The sequence below is a fragment of the Aquarana catesbeiana genome, linkage group LG05, assembly GCF_042186555.1.
Source record: "Aquarana catesbeiana isolate 2022-GZ linkage group LG05, ASM4218655v1, whole genome shotgun sequence".
Lineage (NCBI taxonomy): Eukaryota > Metazoa > Chordata > Amphibia > Anura > Ranidae > Aquarana > Aquarana catesbeiana.
The window spans coordinates 478,710,483-478,731,216 of record NC_133328.1 but is presented as its reverse complement, the minus strand read 5'-3'; the positions used below and the strand labels follow the sequence as shown (position 1 = coordinate 478,731,216).

Sequence of the window (20,734 nt, the reverse complement as noted above, 5' to 3'; positions counted from 1 at the left end):
CTTAATTTGAACTAAGAAGAAAAGTTAGCTACTCTTGATAAAGTTCTCACTAGTTCTTTAGATAATGATCAAAAATAATAAGAGGGCATACTTCTGTATAACATGTTAATTCTGGCTAAACAGATTCTAGGCTAGTGTGCATACTGGATGGTTACTATGAACCGTGACCATTCAGACTAGGAGGTTTTTCACAGCTGATTTTCTTGCAGCATTTTACAGATTGAGATTACGTGACCAAACTGCCTTTTATTGTATCTTGGTAAAACATGTAACCACTTAAATATAAAAAGAAAATGGACAGGCCCTAGGCACATGTTCTCACTCAATGGCTATGCAAAATACAACCCCTGGAAATGTCTCACCTTTATCATGGCTTGTGGATAGTTCTAACCAGCAAAAAAGCATACATTGGGTTCAGCCTGGCTGCTTCTTGAGAGCGAAAACTTGTCATTAGAAGTTTGTTTCTAATATGTTCATAACCAATTCAGTGAAAGCCTAAAATGAGTTAAACATCCAATACCTATCATCAGTTTTTTTGATGAAAAGACAAAGTTCCTACTTAATCACACACAAATATTTGGCTAAATGATTATCTAGAATTGCTTTTTCATAGCACAAAACTTGTGCTCAAAACTTTTTTTAATTTTGGATGGAGTGGAGAGGGATTAGAGCACCTGCTACTAGTTCTGGTCACCCTAGTGACACACCAGGATTCCCTAACTTTGGAGGGATTTCCTCTCGCTTCCTTTTTTGGCCATGAGACAGGACGTGAAGGGAAACGTCACCAATGGGACACAGATGGCAAATAAAAAAAAAAAAACCTGACCGGTTTATAACCCTCCCCTACGCTATCTAGGATGGAGAATATATGAAAAAAAAAAGTTTGCCTTTTAGTTACTTTAATCTTTTAGCGGACCAAATGCACAGAGCACCTGGTCCCATTGATATCCATCTTGTGGTTGCTTAGCGATGTGGTCAAACCACTTGCCTCCCCCCTTTCAATGAAAAAGTTCACAAAGCCAGATTCCATATTTTATCCAGATGGGTTCCTTTTAACAGCATCAACCTCTTTGTTACTCAAGCCTTCCTTTTATATAAATTATAGTTCTATATTTTGCACTAATATCCCACATTTTTAAATATGCTGCACGCTAGTTAAATTTAAGCTCTATATTTTAAGTTGTTACTAGGCTGAACTGCACATAATGCACATAAAGGAGTACTTTGCTTGACTCTACCCATCTATCTGTTTTATCGATCTATCATTTTCTTTCCTTTGGCTAAGTGGCTAGCACTTCTGCCTAGCAGCAGTAGGGTTGTTAATTTGAGTCTCAACCATGGCACTACCTGCCTGGAGTTTGCATGTTCTCCGTCTGTCTGTGTGGGTTTCCTCCCACACGCCAAAGACTTGCTGGTAGGCTAAATTGGCCCTAATATGTGTATGTAGGAATGTGAGTAAGAGACCTTAGATTGTAAGCTCCTTGAGGGCAGGAACTGATATAAGACTGTACAATATGTGAAAAGCGCTATGTAAATTAATGGCGCTATATAAGTACCTGTAATAAATACCTTCCAATTTTAAAAACTTCGTCTGATCACTCACCCTAGCCTCTTTAATCGTTTTCCTGCCTGCAGTATTTTTTGTAACCCTAACTCTTACATTAAACATTATTGGTAATGGTTGAAATGTCTTGTAACAATACATATGTTTAAATGACATACAGGAAAAACTATGTCAAATGGAGCTGTACACTGTGCATTTTGCACGATGTACATGGTGCTAACAATAACTTCCCAGTTACTTGCAGGGGGTAAACTGCATTCCATTCCATTATGTAGTTGAGTTGTCTGGCTCCTCAGCCTTTCAATAGTTTTTAGTATATAAGCCTTTTTATATTACTGGCTTGGTTGTTCAGCTACAGTGGTCTCGCAGTATTTCCTAGTTCTTAATTGTCTCTAAAATAGCAAGTTTAAATAATTAGTCTAGATGGATGAAAATATTTAATACATCCAATCACTATATCTCATTAATGATCTGCAAAAGCCCATGCATTGCTGTATAGTTGCATCCACATAATTCTCCCTAAATCCAGGCAATGTGGCCTGTTTTAATGAGAACTAAATTATTTGCAAATGTTTATTCCCCTATGCATACCAGAATAGGTACATGCCATCTTTTTTGTGTTTTGGATTATACAGAGCATGCCTATACCATTGATCTAACCACTATACTGAACAGTATAGTGTATACATAATTGTAATCGTCAGTTTCATCAAAGATGACGTTGTTACAGTTAACAACAATACCATGAAGTTTTAGAAATTGATTTTAAATGTTCTTGATCCTTGAATCCTAACTTTAAAACAACAGAATTAGTATATTGTGTAGTCTATGCCTTGCAATACTAGGAAATGGAATAGAGAAAACAAATTCGTACTACCAAGAACTTGTGAGTACATGGGTTATTTTCTCCATTTTCTGTGCAACAATGAAAATCTATAATTATCCAACTGACACCGTCTATGAACACTTTGCAGCTGATTTAGTAGAGACTATTCACATAGCATGGTGAATGTTCACTTAGCAAGTTGAATGTTGGTGAATAAACTAAAAATGTGTTCACTTTAAATCATGTTGTGTACAAACATTTTGTCAAATTATTGCTGAGCATAACACAGCACCAAGAGTGAGATGTGAACCGCCCCATCGCTAAAAAGTTCCAATACCCTTTTTTTTTAGGAAAACCCATAGATGTAAAAGGACATAATGTATGTTACAGGACACATTGCATAACTCAATCTGTATGCAGAAATATACATGTGTGTTTCTTGTTTTTAGAACTATGTTTTAAAAGCTAATAGCAGACCTGCACAAGTCCATCCCAGACTGGACATGATCACTAAAGGATTTTGGTAATTAATACGCAGTAAATAAAATGAGACTTGGTTCACTAAATAAACCCAGTAAACCTATTGGGGTTGATTTACTAAAACTGGAGAGTGCAAAATCTGGTGCAGCTCTCCTCCAGTTTTAGTAAATCAAACCCAGTGTACGTTAACACACGTGGTTACGCACGAGAATGGTCAGGATGAGCACACTATGCTAATGCTCAAATCCCTAAGTTGGGAGATGAAACAGCAGTCTTCAAGAGTTGCATACAGACACAATGGGGTTGATTTACTAAAATTGAAGAGTGCAAAATCTGGTGTCTGGTGCAGCTGTGCATGGTAGCCAATCAGCTTCTAACTTCAGCTTGTTCAGTTAGGCTCCATTAACATCTTGGCGTTCCAAATCGTGGGGGGAGGCGCCATGATTCTGCCCGTGATTTGAAATCGCGGGATGCCCGTGCGATCCCCATCACTTCCCATCACTCAGCAAGATCGCGCAAACAGAATAGTGGGACGCCTGTCGCCCAAAAGAAGTACAAGAACTTCTTTTGGATGACAGGCATCCCGCAGTTCTGTGTGCGCGATTTTCCCGCAATTGTCTGAATCGTGGCAAAATCATGCCGCAATCTGGGTGCCTTTGGAAGTGACGGTGATCACACGGGTGTCCCGCGATTTGCTGCTATTTTGAATCGCGAGCAGAATTGCAGGGATTCCGCCCGTGATTCGGAAGGCCAAGATGTGAACGGAGCCTCAAGCTTTGACAAAAAACCTGGAAGCTGAATGGATTCTATGCAGCATCAGATTTTGCACTCAAGTTTTAGTAAGTCAATCCCAGTGTTTGTATTTTTGAATGTGGAGAGGATGATGTATGTATCCTCGTCCGGGTCTATTTTTTTGGTGTGTGTTTTTGTTTCCTTCAGGAAAAAAAAAAAAAAACTTTTTGAGAGGCTAGAAAACTTTGTCCAATTTGCTATTCTTTTCTCTAAAAAGTTTCATCCAATGGTCGCCCACAGACATGACATCACCTACAAATGGCTAAATCATGCCAGTAGTATTGCTTGATACATCTAGGCATGGTATGTACCAGAGTTGTGAAGCTTTAGTCTTATACCCACTGCCCTGAAATTGACATCCCCAGCCACCGTTGCCTCCTGTACCTGATTTTCTCCAAGGAAAAAAAATTTTGTCCAAGGACAAAATGTCCTTTCCTTTAGGAGACATGGTTTTCAGAACACTTGTTTAATGAAGAGGATTTGGCCAGCTAGACCTTTAAAAGTCCCAAAGGAGCAGTGGGTCAGTTGTCACAGCAGCCGCTGTTACTCCTGTACCTAAGTCATCTCATGCCTCTTAGAAGGCATTTTTCAGCTTGCTGGTCTCCTTTTGCCAGCTTGTATTAATATTCAACATACTTCATATGCCAACAAGATGATAACGTGTGGTTCTTGGAAGCTACCAGTTGATGGAGGCACACACTATTGTAATGCTGCTCTTATTTACTTATCATATACAGTCCCTTTAAAAAGTATTCATACCCCTTGAAATTCTCCACATTTTTCATGTTACAGCCAAAAACATAAATGTATTTTATTGGGATTTTATGTGATGGACCAACACAAAGTGGCACATAATTGTGAAGTGGAAGGAAAATCATAAATATTTTTCAACATTTTATACAAATATGTGAAAAGTGTGGCGTGAATTTGTATTCAGCCCCCCTGAGTCAATACTTTGTAGAACCACCTTTCACTGCAATTATGGCTGCAACTTTTTTTGGTTAGGTCTCTACCAGCTTTGCACATCTAGAGAGTGGCATTTTTGCCCATTCTTCTTTGCCAAATAGCTCAAGCTCTGTCAAATTGGATGGAGAGCGTCTGAACAGCAATTTTCAAGTCTTGCCACAGATTCTCAATGGGATTTAGGTCTGGACTTTGACTCATTCTAGCATCTAGTCATTCTAACACATGAATATGCTTTGATCTAAACCATTCCATTGTAGTTCTGGCTGTATGTTTAGGGTCGTTGTCCTGCTGGAAGGTGAACCTCCATCCCAGTCTCAAGTCTTTTTCAGACTCTAATGCCCTGTACGCATGGTCGGACATTGATCGGACATTCCGACAACAAAATCCATGGATTTTTTTTCGACAGATGTTGGCTCAAACTTGTCTTGCATACACACGGTCACACAAAATTGTTGGAAAATCCGATCGTTCTGAACGTGGTGATGTAAAACACGTACATCGGGACTATAAACTAGAGGTCGACCGATATATCGGCCGGCCGATATATCGGCCGATATTTGGCGTTATTTACTTAATCGGCATCGGCCGATTGTGCTGATAAAAAAGGCCAATTGTAACTTCAGCCGTGACTTGCAAATGACTTCTGTAATAGAAGTTAATGCAAGTTGCCTTAAGTTATCTGTGAAGTTTTCTTCTCTCCTCCTCTGGGCAGCCTGCCAAATCTGATAAGATGATACATTTGTATCTTTCAGGTTCTTTTTATCAATAGACTGAACTCCGTGGAGAAGTTTTCAGTTTAACCATTTAAAGACTAAATCTTTTCTGACACTTGTTGCTTACAAGTAAAAATCCTGTATTTTCTGCTAGAAAATCACTTAGAACCCCCAAACATTATATATATTTTTTTAGCAGAGACCCTAGGGAATAAAATGGTGGTTGTTGCAATATTTTATGTCACACGGTATTTGCGCAGCGGTCTTTCAAACGCAATTTAAAAAAAAAAAAATACAGTAATGAATTAAAAAAAAAACCTAAGCAGTAAAGTAAGCCCATTTTTTTTCGTCCAAAAGTTTTGATTACCTGTTTTTGTGTATTTAATATTTAAGATAGTTTTTTTTTTTTTTTTTTTCGTTTTCTAAATTATACATACAAGTGAACTGATTGGAGGTTTGTTTTGTTTAATGTTTAAATGAAAAAAAATTTCTGTATTACTTAAGGTTGCTTTCACACTGGAGCGGGCATGCGTTGATGGTAAAACGCTGCTAGTTTTAGCGGCGCTTTACCGTCATTTTAGAGGCGCTATTCGGCTGCTAGCGGGGCGCTTATAACCCAGCTAGCGGCCGAGGAAGGGGTTAAATGCGCCCCTGAAGCGCCGCTGCCAAAACGCTTTGCAGGCGCTTCGGCAGCGGTGCACATTCATTTCAATGGGCAGGAGTGGTGGAGGAGCGGTATTGCACCGCTCCAAAGATGCCGTTTGCAGGACTTTTTTTTACATCCTGCCAGCGCATCGCCTCAGTGTGAAAGCACTCGGGATATCACACTGAGACTGCAGGGGAGCCGTTTTACAGGCACTTTACAGGCGCTATTTTTAGCCCAAAAGCACCTGAAAAACGCCCCAGTGTGAAAGGGGTCTAACTGTTAGATTTTATGAGATGAAGGGAAAAAAGAAAAAAAAAAATCGGCCAAATATATCGGCCCAAAAAAATCGGCATCACATATCGGCCATCGGCCACCGCGATTTCTAAATATCGGCATCGGCATCGGCCAGAGAAAAACCCATATCGGTCGACCTCTACTATAAACTGGGCAATAGCCAATAGCTTTCGTCTCTTAATTTGTTCTGAGCATGCGTGGCACTTTGTGCGTTGGATTTGTGTACACACGATCAGAATTTCCGACAACGGATTTTGTTGTCAGAAAATTTTATAGCAAGCTCTCAAACTTTGTGTGTCGGAAATTCCGATGGAAAATGTGTGATGGAGCCCACACACAATCGGAATTTCCGACAGCAAGGTCCTATTACACATTTTCCGTCGGAAAATCCGACCACGTGTACAGGGCATAACAGGTTTTCTTTTAAGTTTGCCCTGTATTTAGCTCCATCCATCTTCCCATCAACTCTGATTAGCTTCCCTGTCCCTGCTGGGGGAAGAAAAGCATCCCCCACAAAATGATGCTGCCACCATCATGTTTCATGGTGGGGATGGTGTGTTCAGGGTGATGTGCAATGTTTTCTGCCACACGTAGCGTTTTGCTTTAAGGCCAAAAAGTTAAATTTTGGTCTCATCATCTGACCATAGCACCTTCTTTCACATGTTTTCTGTGTCCCCCACATGGCTTCTCGCAAAACTGCAAACGGGACTTCTTATGGCTTTCTTTCAACAATGACTTTCTTCTTGCCACTCTTCCACAAAGGCCAGATTTGTGGAGTGCACGACTAATAGTTGTCCTGTGGACAGATTCTCCCACCTGAACTGTGGATCTCTGCAGCTCCTCCAGAGTTACCATGGGCCTCTTGGTGGCTTCTCTGATTAATGCTCTCCTTGCCCGGTCTATCAGTTTAGGTGGACAGCCATATCTTGGTAGGTTTGCAGTTGTCATACACTTTTCGTTTTCAGATGATGGATTGAACAGTGCTCCGTGAGATAAAGAGCTTGGTATATTATTTTTTTTTTTATTACCTAACCCTGCTTAAAACTTCTCCAACTGTATCCCTGACCTGTCTGGTGTGTTCCTTGGCCTTCATGATGAAGTTTGTTCACTAAGGTTCTCTAACAAACCTCTGAGGGCTTCACAGAAAGCTGTATGTATACTGAGATTAAATTACACATAAGTGGACTCTATTTTCTTATTGGGTGACTTCTGAAGGCAATTTGTTCCACTAGATTTTAGTTAAGGGTATCGACGTAAAGGGGGCCAAATACAAAATGCACGCCACACTTTTCACATATATTTGTAAAAAAGATTAAAAACCATTTATTTTCCTTCCACTTTACAATTCTGTGCCACTTTGTGTTGGTCTATCACATAAAATCTCAATAAAATCCATTTTTTTTTTTTGGTTGTAACATGACAAAATGAAGGTTTTTTTTGTTTTGTTTTTCGGTGGTGAATTTTCTAAAAGCCTGTATTGCATAAGCCAAAGCTTAAGACGTTGGATAAATATGAAGAAAAATAGTTTTTTTTTTTTTTTTCCACAGTACATTCAGAGGTGCATATAAAGATATATTCCTTGATGCCCTGGGTCAACCTTGCCACCCTAGACTTTTTGTATAAAGATAATCATCTAATATTCAAGAATCCCAGTTCTGCTAAATATTTAAAAAGGGATGGGATTTGACACATCACTCCTGCATTGAACTAGACACAAACTGAGGATGTCATTTGAGGTGATCTGTATAAATTTATAAGTTACATGGATAACTATGCTTCCTGGATTCAGACACTGAATCCACATGCCCAATGAGCAGGATGGAGTGGTCTCAAACTCTTGCAACCAAAATATATATTCTAATTTCTGCTTCTTTAAGTGGCTAAACTGGCACAGCCCTTTGCTGCAAATAGCCCACATGTATATGTGTAATATGATTGTCTATGGACAGGCACAAACTAACTCAAAGAAGATTTATATTGGAATTTAAAAATACAGTTAAGTACTGTATTTTGTAGAAAGGAAAAGTATTGTAGAGGGTGGGCTTTTAGTCCCCATGGTTGAGATAAAACAAAACATATATGTACACCAATCATAATTATAAAGATAAAGTTTATTAATACATCTAGTGTTCATAAAAAAAGAGGCAGTGCACTTAAAGCCCAAATATATGTAGAAAACATATCACAAAAGTAAGATATGATATTGCATGACTTGTACGGGATCTGCCAACATGTTTCGCAGGTGTTACCGCTTCTTCAAGGCTTAATCCTCCATATGTGAATCGCACAACATCTGGTTTATATACAAACAAGACATAGTCATTTCATATTTTTTTATATATAATATAGTTGTGCTCATAAGCATTTGATTTCTTGGCCGTTTTTTCAGAGAATACGAATGATGGCACAAACATTTCTTTCACTCATGGTAAGTGTTTGGCTGAAGCCATTTATTATCAATCAACTGTTTTTACTCTCTTTAAATTATAATGGCAGCAGAAACTGCCCAAATGACCCTGATCAAAAGTTTAAATACCCTGGTGATTTTGTCCTGCTAACATGCACACAGGTTGACACAAAGGCGTTTGAATGGCTATTAAAGGTAACCATTCTCACCTGAGATCTGTTTGCTTGTAATTGGTGTGTGTGTTTATAAAAGGTCAATGAGTTTCTGGACTCCTGACAGACCCTTGCATCTTTCATCCAGTGCTGCACTGACGTTTCTGGATTCTGAGTCATGGGGAAAGCAAAAGAATTGACAAAGGATCTGTGGGAAAAGGTAGTTGAACTGTATAAAACAGGAAAGGAATATAAAGATAACCAAAGAATTGAGAATGCCAATCGGCAGTGTTCAAACTCTAATCAAGAAGTGGAAAATGAGGGGTTCTGTTGAAACCAAACCACGGTCAGGTAGACCAACTAGTATTTCAACTGCAACTGCCAGGGAAATTGTACGGGATGAAAAGAAAAACCCACAGATAACTTCAGGTGAAATACAGGACTCTCTGAAAATGTGGTGTGGCTGTTTCAAGATCCACAATAAGGAGGCACTTGAAGAAAGATGGGCTGCATGGTCGAGTCACCAGAAGAAAGCCATTACTATGCAAATGCCACAAAGTATCCCACTTACAATACCCCAAACAGCACAGAGACAAGCCTCAAACCTTCTGGCACAAAGCCATTTGTTGTGGTGAGACCAAAATTTAGCTTTTTGGCCACAACCATAAATGCTGCATTTGGAGAGAAGTCAACAAGGCCTATGATGAAAGGTACAGAGGTGGGTAGCTGATGTTTTGGGGATGTGTGAGCTACAAAGGCACAGGAAATTTGGTCAAAATTGTTGGCAAGATTAATGCAGTATGTTATCAAAAAATACTGGAGGAACATTTGCATTCATCAGCCAGGAAGCTGCGCATGCGACGTACTTGGACATTCTAACATGACGATGATCCAAAACACAAGGCCAACTCGACCTGTCATTGGCTACAGCAGAATAAAGTGAAGGTTCAGGAGTGGCCACCTCAGTCTCCTGACCTCTATCATTGAGCCACTCTGGGGAGACCTTAAACGTGCAGTTCATGGAAGACAGCCCAAGAATTTACAGGAACTAGAGGCTTTTTGCCAAGAGGAATGGGCAGCTTTACCATCTGAGAAGATAAAGAGCCTCATCCACAAAAGACTTCAAGCTGTCATTGATGTTAAAGGGGGCAATACACGGTATTCAGAACTGGGGTATGTAAACTTTTGATCAGGGTCATTGGGTAGTTTCTGTTGCTATTATGATTTAAAAACGGGAAACGCAGTTGATTGATAATAAATGGCGTTGGCCAAACACTAACCATGAGGGAAAAAAGTTTTTGCGTTTTATCATTCATATTCTCTAAAAAATGGCCAGGAAATCATAAATTCTGCCAGGGTATGTAAATTTATGGGCACAACTGTAATATTACACACAAGCAGAAGAGAAAAAAGAAAAAGGGCCCCTCCCCCCCCCCCCGACCATCAAACCCACATTTAATACTGTATTTTGTATCCTGTAGCAAGGATACTGAAGACATACCATAATGAACTCCGGTACTCCCAACACTCACTTATATTTGGCCTTTTTATATTCCGAGTGGGCAGCTGGCATTGAGAATATATATATATATATATATATATATATATATATATATATATATATATATATATATATATATATTGATAAATATAAAAAAAAAAATATATATATATATATATATATATATATATATATATATTTTTTTTTATCAAATGTAAGAAAGATTTTAAAAGGGGAAAATTATATTATATTTATATTTTTGTGTGTGTGTGCGCAAATAAAATAAAATAACCTAATTCAGTTTTGCAAACACTGGGCTAAGTCACCCACTGGCTTCTTATATCACTTAAGGTCTCTGGATTCCCTGGTCTGCCTACCTGCTGTGGCCAATACAGAGATTTATGTCTTTATTTTTTATGACCAGAAAATGAACTCGTAGCAGTGAGATTCCCTGCAGTTGATGTGTTACATCATGGCAAAGAGCACAGAGTCAAGAATTCTGGGGTGATCTCACTGCTGGAGTCCTAAGAGATATAAAAACTTGTTGGGTGTTTTAACTTTCCAGGATCCACCTATATCTGTCCAAGTCTTTTAATATCATGTTAACTGCGTGTCTGCACAAGCCAAAATTAATTTTGAAGATTGCCAAATTCACTCAAAGAAAACCATATATAATCTTTAGATTCTTACAAGTGCTTGTTTACAATGTACACAATTTTTGTTTGGTTTTCAGCATGAATAAAATGTATTTGGGTAGACTTTATTCAGGGGAAATGATTAATGCTCTGTATAAGTATTGTTATAATGTGGTGTGTGTATATTATCCCTTGGGTGTTGGTGCTTGTTTGACCTATTAATGCCCTTCATTTTTCTTCTCACTCTGCTGACAAGTAGTGTACAGCATGCTTTATGGATGCTACAAGCATTAGTTCAGCAGTGCTAGGTGCCTGGCATGTTGGTTAACATATAGCAGATTTTACAAGATCACAACAACCACCAGTTGCTAGCTGTTTCTTTTAATAGTATGAGTCAATAATGAAGCTTATTTTATTAGGGCCTTTGGGGATGGAGAGATAGATATGTGTGTGTGTGTGTGTGTGTGTATATATATATATATATATATATATATATATATATATATATATATATATATATATATATATATATATATATATATTTACAGGTGCATCTCATAACTTATGTTTTTGATCTAATTTTATTTCAGTAATTCAATTCAAAAAGTGAAACTCATATATTTTATATAGATGTATTTTTTTTATATACACAGTGATATATTTCAAGCATTTCTATCTTTTAATTTTGATGATTTATGGCTTACAGCTAGTGAAAACACAAAATTCAGTATTGCAGAAAATCAGAATATTATCTAAGACCATTAAATAAAAGTATTTTTAATCCAGAATTGTTGGCTTACTGAAAAGTATGTCCATGTACAGGATAGTATGCACTCAATACTTGGTCGGGGCTCCTTTTGCATGAATTACTGCATCAATGTGGCGTGAGATGGAGGCGATCAGCCTGTGGCACTGCTGAGGTGTTATGGAAGCCCAGGTTGCCTTTGATAGCGGCCTTTAGCTCATCTGCATTGTTGGGTCTGGTGTCTCATCTTCCTCTTGACGATACCCCACAGATTCTCTATGGGGTTTAGGTCAGGTGAGTATGCTAGCCAATCAAGCACAGTGATACCATGATCATTAAACCAGGTTTTGGTACTTTTGGCAGTGTGGACAGGTGCCAAGTCCTGCAGAAAAATTAACTCTGCATCTCCATAAAGCTGGTCAGCAGAGGGAAGCATGAAGTTCTCTAGAATTTCCTGGTAGATGGCTGCCCTGACTTTGGACTTGATAAAACGCAGTGGACCAACACCAGCAGATGACATGGCTACCCAAATCATCACGGACTGTGGAAAATGTTGCATGTCATTTGGAAATCAAGGTCCCAGAGTCTGGAGGAAAAGTAGAGAGGCACAGAATCCAATTTGCATGAGGTCCAGTGTGAAGTTTCCACAGTCAGTGATGATTTGATGTCACTGAATCAGGACTACATGGCAAGGCCACCATTGTGACAAGCCTGGTTTTAACCAGAGTTGCAATTTTAACCTAAATAAATTATGTGCCTGTTCTAACATATTGTACTCAGATGAGTGCTGCTGTGTTTTCCTATTCTATCACCACAGACGTGCATCCTCTCCCACAGGTGGCTGCACTTCCAGGGTGTTTTTATTCATTTGGAAATTTTTAACGCATCTGAACTTATTCTTAACCCTCCATGCTTGAACTGAACTCTTACAGGGTCTAAGTCACCCTCGGTCATTGGACTATATTATTAGGACTACTTCCACTTATAGCCTTACCCCCCCACCATTTGTCTCTCTCCAAGCACCACTAAACCCCCCCCCCCCCCCCCCTTTCACTTTTCAGTAAGCCAACACTTCTGTATTAAAAATACTTTTTTTATTGGTCTTCTGTAATATTCTAATTTTCTGAGATACTGATTTTTGGGTTTTCACTAGCTGTAAGCCATAATCGTCAAAATAAAAATAAAAATGCTTGCATTATATTACTCTGTGTGTAACGCATCTATATAAAATGAGTTTCACTTTTTGAATTGAATTGAACTGAAATATATTAACTTTTTGATGATATTCTAATTTTATGAGATGCACGCCTGTCTTATCTATCTTATCCTATCTATATCTCTCTAAAGTGTATTTACTCTTTTGCATTATAAAATTGATGTTAAATTAACGCATTGATAATCAATCATATAGGAAAAATACGTCTTGGTCACCGGTGCTATTTTACACGTTTCGGGCAATGAGTTATGCCAGTTAAGAGATTTTTTTCTATGGAATACATTAACACCTGTAAATGTGAACCTAGCTCTAAACCAGCCTTAACCACTTGACAAATGGGCACTTAAACCCCTTCCTAACCAGACCAATTTTCGGCTTTCGGTGCTCTCACATTTTGAATGACAATTACTCAGTCATGCAACACTGTACCCATATGAAAGTTTTGTCCTTTTTTTTTTCATTAATTTCTTTTGGTGGTATTTAATCACCACTGTTTTTATTTTTTATTTTTAGCGCTATAAATCAAAAAAGCCTGAAAATTCGGTTGAAGGAAAAAAAAAAAAAAAAAATCTTTGTTCAAATTTATTGCAGAGTATTGGCAGGGTATTGCACATTATTGCAGAGTATTGCACAGTATGTGGGCACTACAGATCCAGCCCACAGCGCTGCTAAAAACGATCTCTCCCCTCGCACTGTACAGATTGGTATAGAGAGGGAAGGAAGGAACCGGCGTCATGACATGACAAGTGATCGCTCTGTCATTTGATGGAGCGATCACGTGGTAAATGGCCGCTACAAGCGGCCATTTACCATGATGCGCCGGGTCTTCCAGACCCGGCGGTCATGGATGTTTGCGGGAGCAACATTCTGGGAGGACGTCCATGGACGCCCACCCAGTATAAGCCGACCGCACTGTAGCCGTCTTTCTGCTATGGCCCGGTCGGCAAGTGTTTAACAGAATGTGAATAGCTCATTTGTTTGCAAAAACATGCAGAGTATGTTGTAAGCATTACAATTGGGTTAGGTCAGGAGAATGTTTACAATAGGCATCGTGGCTTTCCTGTAAGCTTTATAGTCCTAGACAACTTTAGTAACCTTGTTCAGGTTTGATTACAAGGAAACTGGAGAAATCGTGGCATAAATAAGGGAGGAACCTTCTGATCTTGTTTTACTCTTGGCTTGTAGCATTAATGGTATGGTTTTTAAATATGTGCTCTATACGTGATGCCAATTCCTTGGTAACCTTTCTTTCTCACAGCAGAGGATGCAGGTGGTATTGTGACTTTTGTGTTCCTGACAAACATGGAGGCTGCCATTGTCAACTTATCATTCTAGCTAGCTGTCTGCCTGTTTACTGAGACGTGCTGCTTTTTATAGGAACTAATCCTCTTAATTTACCCAAGATGAACACCTTTTCTTTCCAATTAAACAGTTCTTTTATGTGAAGGAAAGTATGGAATATTCCTGAAAAATATTTGAATCGATGGGTTTATTTTGATCCTCCTTTTAAACTACTCCATCAGTGTCCTGATATAAATGTTGGTTGAAAGCATTTTCATTGAAGTTGGATAACCTGTAATTCAGACAAGCCGGAAAACTGTAGCCAGTAATAGGAAGATGCTGTACAGGTGACTGTTTAATCAGCCTGTTTGGTTTATTACAGGTACTTGTATAGCATTGTCAATTTACGCATGTGGGAGGAAACTCGCACAGGGAGAACATGCAAACTCCATGCAGGTAGTATCGTGGTTGGGATTTAAACCGGCAACCCCAGTGCTGCCAGGCGGAAGTGCTAACCCCTTTGGCCGCTGTGCTACGCACAGCTAAATATAAGTGTTAATGCAGAAGTATCTTGGGTGGCCCATTTATACCTATGCCTGTGTTTTTAACGTGGTGAAGCTTATTGCATTTGTCATTTGATTTCCTATGTACCCTTCGCATGCTCCCAGAAAATATACCTGACCCAATTTTTCCCAGCATGCTGCAGCCCAGTGTATATGTAATTGCATGAATATGTAGTGATGTATTGAAGGGTTAGGTGCGATGTATAATGCATGGCATGTGTTGGGGCCCATTAGGCATGAATGGAATAACCCCAGTAGATGCAGATAGGTTTAGAGCCAGCCTAAAAATTCCTGGTCTGAACCTTCTTTCTTTTTTTTTCTTTTTTTTTTTTTTTTTATGTTATTTATGAAATATATATTTTTTATTCTTATGTAAGGTGTCATTTTGCATAGAATGCCAAATTTGAGCCAGCCAGACTAGTCCCTAAAAAGTACAGATATCAACCGTATCCTTAAGCCTAGTTAATACACATGGGCCGAATGTCGGGAGACATCGGCTGGTTCACTAAATAACGACCAACATTTGGCCTGTGTGTAAAGCAGCCGGTCCGACAGAAGCCGGACGTTTTGTTGGACGAGCATGCATGGAAAACCAGCAGCTAACTGGCTCCTGATCAGCACTCTCAACCAATGACCGGAATGTTCTGGTGCCCCTGTCAGAACACAATAGCTCATCAGGGGAAATTGCTGCACCAATGTCAGATTGTTAGTACAGCTGATTCGACCGGAACTGTCAGTTTTTTTCGGGTTGAATGAAAATAAACGTGATGTATACCAGTCTTTACCAGAAATTGACTGACTGTCTTTTTTTTGATAACATATCGGTACTTATACACATTGGCTCTAAAATGAAATTGATTATGCACAAATATACATTTTGAATAAGGTAAAACTGAAATCTGTAATTTGCAAGTTATTAAAATGTTATATATTTTTTTCACATATTTACAAAGTAAGTTTAAAAAGGCACAGCACAATGAAAGCAAGCTAATCTGCCATTTGTCTTTCCTGCGTTTATTATATGAAGCATAGAGAACAGCAATGATAAGTAAGGTTTGGCGTACACTTGGGATCAAAAACACTAATTTTCACATGTTTTAGCTGTGTGATAGTACATTAAATTTTATGTGTTGAAGCATTTAGCTAAGTTTTACAGCATTCTATTATAGATACAAACTTCTCAATCAACAGTGGAATCACTTCAAATCATGCACATAAATATTTTTGTCTGCGTCCTGTAAAATGGATTCTTATTAAAATAGTTGTGCATTCTGCATAAAACCTGGCTTGGTAACATGTTTGGAAGCAATTGTTTTAAAACACTCCATTGAACAGTTTTAGGCAGAGTGGCATTGCCTTGAATAAGCTTAAAGTAGATCTACAGGCAAAACCCCTGTCAGTTTTGTTGCCATCTGTGACCCATTGGGGAGATTTACTTTCACTTCTTGTTCATAGCCACAACAGGAAGTGAGAAAAACCCTCAGGTCAACAGAACCAGTGTTCCCATTGGAAGATTTCCCCTCTTCTTTTTTTTGAGGACAACCCAAAATTTGGAATTTTCTTTTCACTCTTATTAATATTCATTTCAACAGTATTGACAGTTTGGTGGGTACATTGCAATGAAACTTTAAACAATACCAAGACAATGTATGAATAGTAATAAAGAAAAAAGTATATAAAGATATATCTATATCTAATCTCTAAATAGAAATGTTCAAGTTCCAGAAATGCCAAAATTGGCCCTACGAAACATCTGGAAGGTGAATAACGCAGTCTGGAGCTTTGCTGTTCTGGGGAACGTCGCGTGAAGTATAGAACTAAAACGTCCACATATGTTGAGCATCTCACATTACTGACCATATATTCAAAAGATATATACCAACCAGAGCATAACTTTGAACAGTGCTATATAGCTAGCAATGTAATCATCCCATCCAGGCAAATGCCTGGTCGCCTGACAAACTAGAAGAAAGAAGGAGATGTAAGACTAAAGGAAGGGGGAGAAGGGAGAAAAGGGACTTAATGGAAAAGGACAGGGAAATAAAGAAGAGGGGGAGTCAACGCGGTGGGGAGCAGGAGCATATTAAATTGAGGGAAGTGTAGTATCAAATCTAGAAGGTTTAATATAATCAACCCGGGGTTGCCAAACCCGAAAGTGTCTGAAAGGATAGCAGTCAACTTTTTGTTTGCTCTTCTGGTTGCAGTAAAGAGATGCATCGCCAGCTGGTGCTCCAGGCGAAGCAATTCTGCTATCGGCTTGCAGAGAAGAGCTTCATAGGGATCCCTTTTGAGGTTGGTATGGAATATGTTGCGGAGAAGAGAGTAGGCTCTGACCCATAATCTGCATACCTTCAGACATGTCCACCAAATGTGAGCCATAGTTCCCTCCTGAGAGCATCCTCAGAAACACAAAGGAGAGTAGGCTGGAATGAAACGAGCCAACTTTGCCGGTGTGTAGTACAACCTGTAAGGAACCTTTCTTGTAAGCATTTTTAAGAATAAAAAAAATTTTTTTTGATCATTTAAATAGTGTCATAGTCATGACCTGCCAGTATTCCGGATCCAGCTGCCTCCCCAATTTCGCCTCCCACTGAAGGTGATAAGACTGCAAAGGTGTGTTTTTTTTTTTTTTTTTTTTTTTTTTATATAGAGGAGATGGTAGAAGAGTAAATTTAATGATATCAAGCCAGAGGTTTGAGGTCGGGTCCTACAGAGGCTTTCAAAGGGAGTCAAGGTGTAGGGGGTAGGCCTGGCTTTTATAAGCTGTTGGAGAAAATGCCGAAGCTGTAGGTAGCTATAGTATTCTCATAAGGGAACAGTGGTGGCTGGTGCTCAAAATATTTTTGGGGGGGAGCAAACAAACCTGAAAAATTCTGAAAAAAAAACATCAACTGCAGCCTCACTGTGCCCCGTCAAACGCTGCCACTGTACCCAATGAAATGCTGCCACTGTGCCCCCCGCCCACTCGCTGTCTGCCCACCACTTACCCTGTCTCGGTGGCGTGTCAGGCATGTGGATGACGGCAGCGAGTGGTGGAACCTTGCAGCGGGTCAGACAGCGTCTCCTGTGTCCTTCATGCATCTCCTCCCCTTTTCCTGATAGGCGTCGAATTGCTGAGCCTGGCCTTTCAGCCAATCAGGTGATGGGTAACAGACCCGCGCACCTGATTGGCGGAGAGGCGGTTCAGTGTTAGGAAAGCGAATGTTCATTCACTTTTTTAAACACACCTGGATGGGCTCATAGTGCAATGCTTTGTGCCATGAGTCCACCTTTTTTGAAGCCCATTAGAGCCTATGGCTCTAATCGGGTGCTTCAAAAACACCCTCTGCTGTAATTCAGGCACCCGACATCCGAAAAGGGGCCAGACGCCTGTATAGGGGGTGGCGGCGGCCAGGAATAGATTCATGCAATGCATGAATCTATCCATCAGTCATAGAGGGGGATGGCTGGAGAGAGGGTCCTTAATGGACGCACCTCCACTGATATATCACGAGGGTTACGTAGAGCCTCAAATGCCATTATCCTAGTGGGGGGTAAACAAAGAGTGTATATCCACAAAACCGTTAACTGTCCATCAGGAGTACTACTGAGAATAATCAAACCCCGGCAGAAATAATGGGAAGTGAAGGATTTAGAGAAAGGGGAGATGAGAAATCGGACCCGCAGAGAATTTAATCGAATCCCACAGACGAAAGGAATGAGCAAGGCATGGTCTGATTCTGGTAGGAAGATGTATAGGGGGAGTCAGGGTAAAGAGGAGACTGGTATCGGATATGAGTCCACTAAATCAATAGTGGCATTTGATATTTCTCGTGAAGATGAGATAATGGGGCTATATTCACAACTGTATAGTAGGCTTGCAAATTTGAGATTGAGAGCCCTCCATTGTTCTTACGGGCATATAAGACTTGCTTATTAATCCTAGGTCGGGGCGGAGCCCCAGACAAACTTGAGGATTTTGCGTTGGTGTATCCACATGTAAGGGGACCGAAACGGCAAGACTCGTCATACGAACCGCCACAATCCTGCCAAACCCAAAGTTAATGGGAGACGGGTCCAGGAGGACAACATGTCCGTCAGCTTTCTGAATAAAGAAGGGAAGTTGGCTTGATAGAGTCCTGCGTATGTGTCGGATTAAGCTGGATCCCCAGATAAGGTAAAGAGGGTAGTTCCTTGAAACGGGAAAGTGCTTTGTAAGGTTGCCAGTTCCAAGGGTGGAAGATTAAGCGACATAGCTTTCGATTTGGTAGGGTTGATGGAAAGGCCAAAAAAAGATGCAAAAGTATCCAAGAGGGAAAACAAATTAGGTAGGGCGATTCTAGGTTTAGTTAGGGTCATCAGGCTATCGTCTGCAAACAGTGATATCCTTTGGGAGGAGCCTGCTACCTCGACACCTGTTATGTCTGGATGAGAACGGACCGCCTCTGCCAGAGGCTCCAAGGCCAAGATAATTAAAAGTGGATTTTCTTTTCACTTTCAGTGATAATGGTGAGACCAACATGTTTGTTGCTGGCATAACGACTGAGGAAGTCCTCCTGACCAGTGTTTCTCAGCCTTTTTCCAGTCACAGCATCCTTTAAAATTCTGCACAATCTTGAGGCACCCCATTCTAAAGTGTAAAAAATTAAACTAATAGTTTTACATATTGCAGCAGCTTCCACACATGTACAGTTGTGCTGATAAGTTTACATACCCTGGCAGAATTTGATTTCTTGGCCATTTTTCAGAGAATATGAATAACACAAACTTTTCTTTCACTTATGGTTAGTGTTTGGCTGAAACCATTTTATTATCAATCAACTGTGTTTACTCTTTTTAAATTACAATGACAAGAGAAACTAGCCAAATTACCCTAATCAAAAGTTTACATACCTAAGTTCTTAATACCGTGTATTGCCCCCTTTAACATCAACGACAGCTTGAAGTCTTTTGTGGTATTTGTGGATGAGGCTCTTTATCTTCTCAGATGGTAAAGTTGTCCATTCCTCCTTGGCAAAAAGCCTCCAGTTCCTGTAAATTCTTGGGCTGTCTTGCATGAACTGCACGTTTTGAGATCTCCCCAGAGTGGCTCAATGATATTGAGGTCAGGAGGCTGAGATGGTCAATGACAGGTCGACTTGGCCTTGTGTTTTGGATCATTGTCATGTTGGAATGTCCAAGTACGTCCCATGCATAGCTTCCTGGCTGATGAATGCAAATGTTCCTCCAGTATTTTTTGATATCATACTGCATTCATCTTGCCAACAATTTTGACCAAATTTCCTGTGCCTTTTTGTAGCTCACACATCCCAAAACATCAGCACCTCCATACCTTTTATCATAGGCCTTGTTGACTCCTCTCCAAATGTAGCGTTTATGGTTATGGCCAAATATCTCAATTTTGGTCTCATCACTCCAAATGACTTTGTGCCAGAAGGTTTGAGGCTTGTCTCTGTGCTGTTCGGCGTATTGTAAGCGGGATACCTTGTGGCATTTGCGTAGTAATGGCTTTCTTCTGGTGACTCAACCATGCAGCCCATCTTTCTTCAAGTGCCTCTTTTTATTGTGCATCTTGAAACAGCCACACCACATGTTTTCAGAGAGTCCTGTATTTCACCTGAAGTTATTTGTGGGTTTTTCTTTGCATCCCGAACAATTTTCCTGGCAGTTGTGGCTGAAATTGTAGTTGGTCTGACCGTGGTTTGGTTTCAACCAAACCCATCATTTTCCACTTCTTAATTAGAGTTTGAACACTGCTGATTGGCATTCTCAATTTCTTCTTCCTCATTTTCTCTCTCCCACACAACTAATGTGACCCCATTGCTGACAGAGAGGAGCAGGGATGCTGTGCAGGTGCCTGATGTCATTCTTATCCAATGACATCAGCGGTTGTTAGGACACTGGTGGCTGACCTGCACAATGCCCAAGGTTGTAATGGTGCGATCTGCAATTTATTATTTTTTGCGGGACTGCG

General features: G+C 39.8%; 1 protein-coding gene across 6 annotated transcripts in view; it reads left to right on the top strand.

Annotated features, from left to right (window-relative positions):
- Nucleotides 1-20,734, top strand: part of ZNF521 (zinc finger protein 521) — a 474,304-nt gene that overhangs the window by 7,552 nt on the left and 446,018 nt on the right. The gene's annotated exons all lie outside the window — the stretch shown is intronic.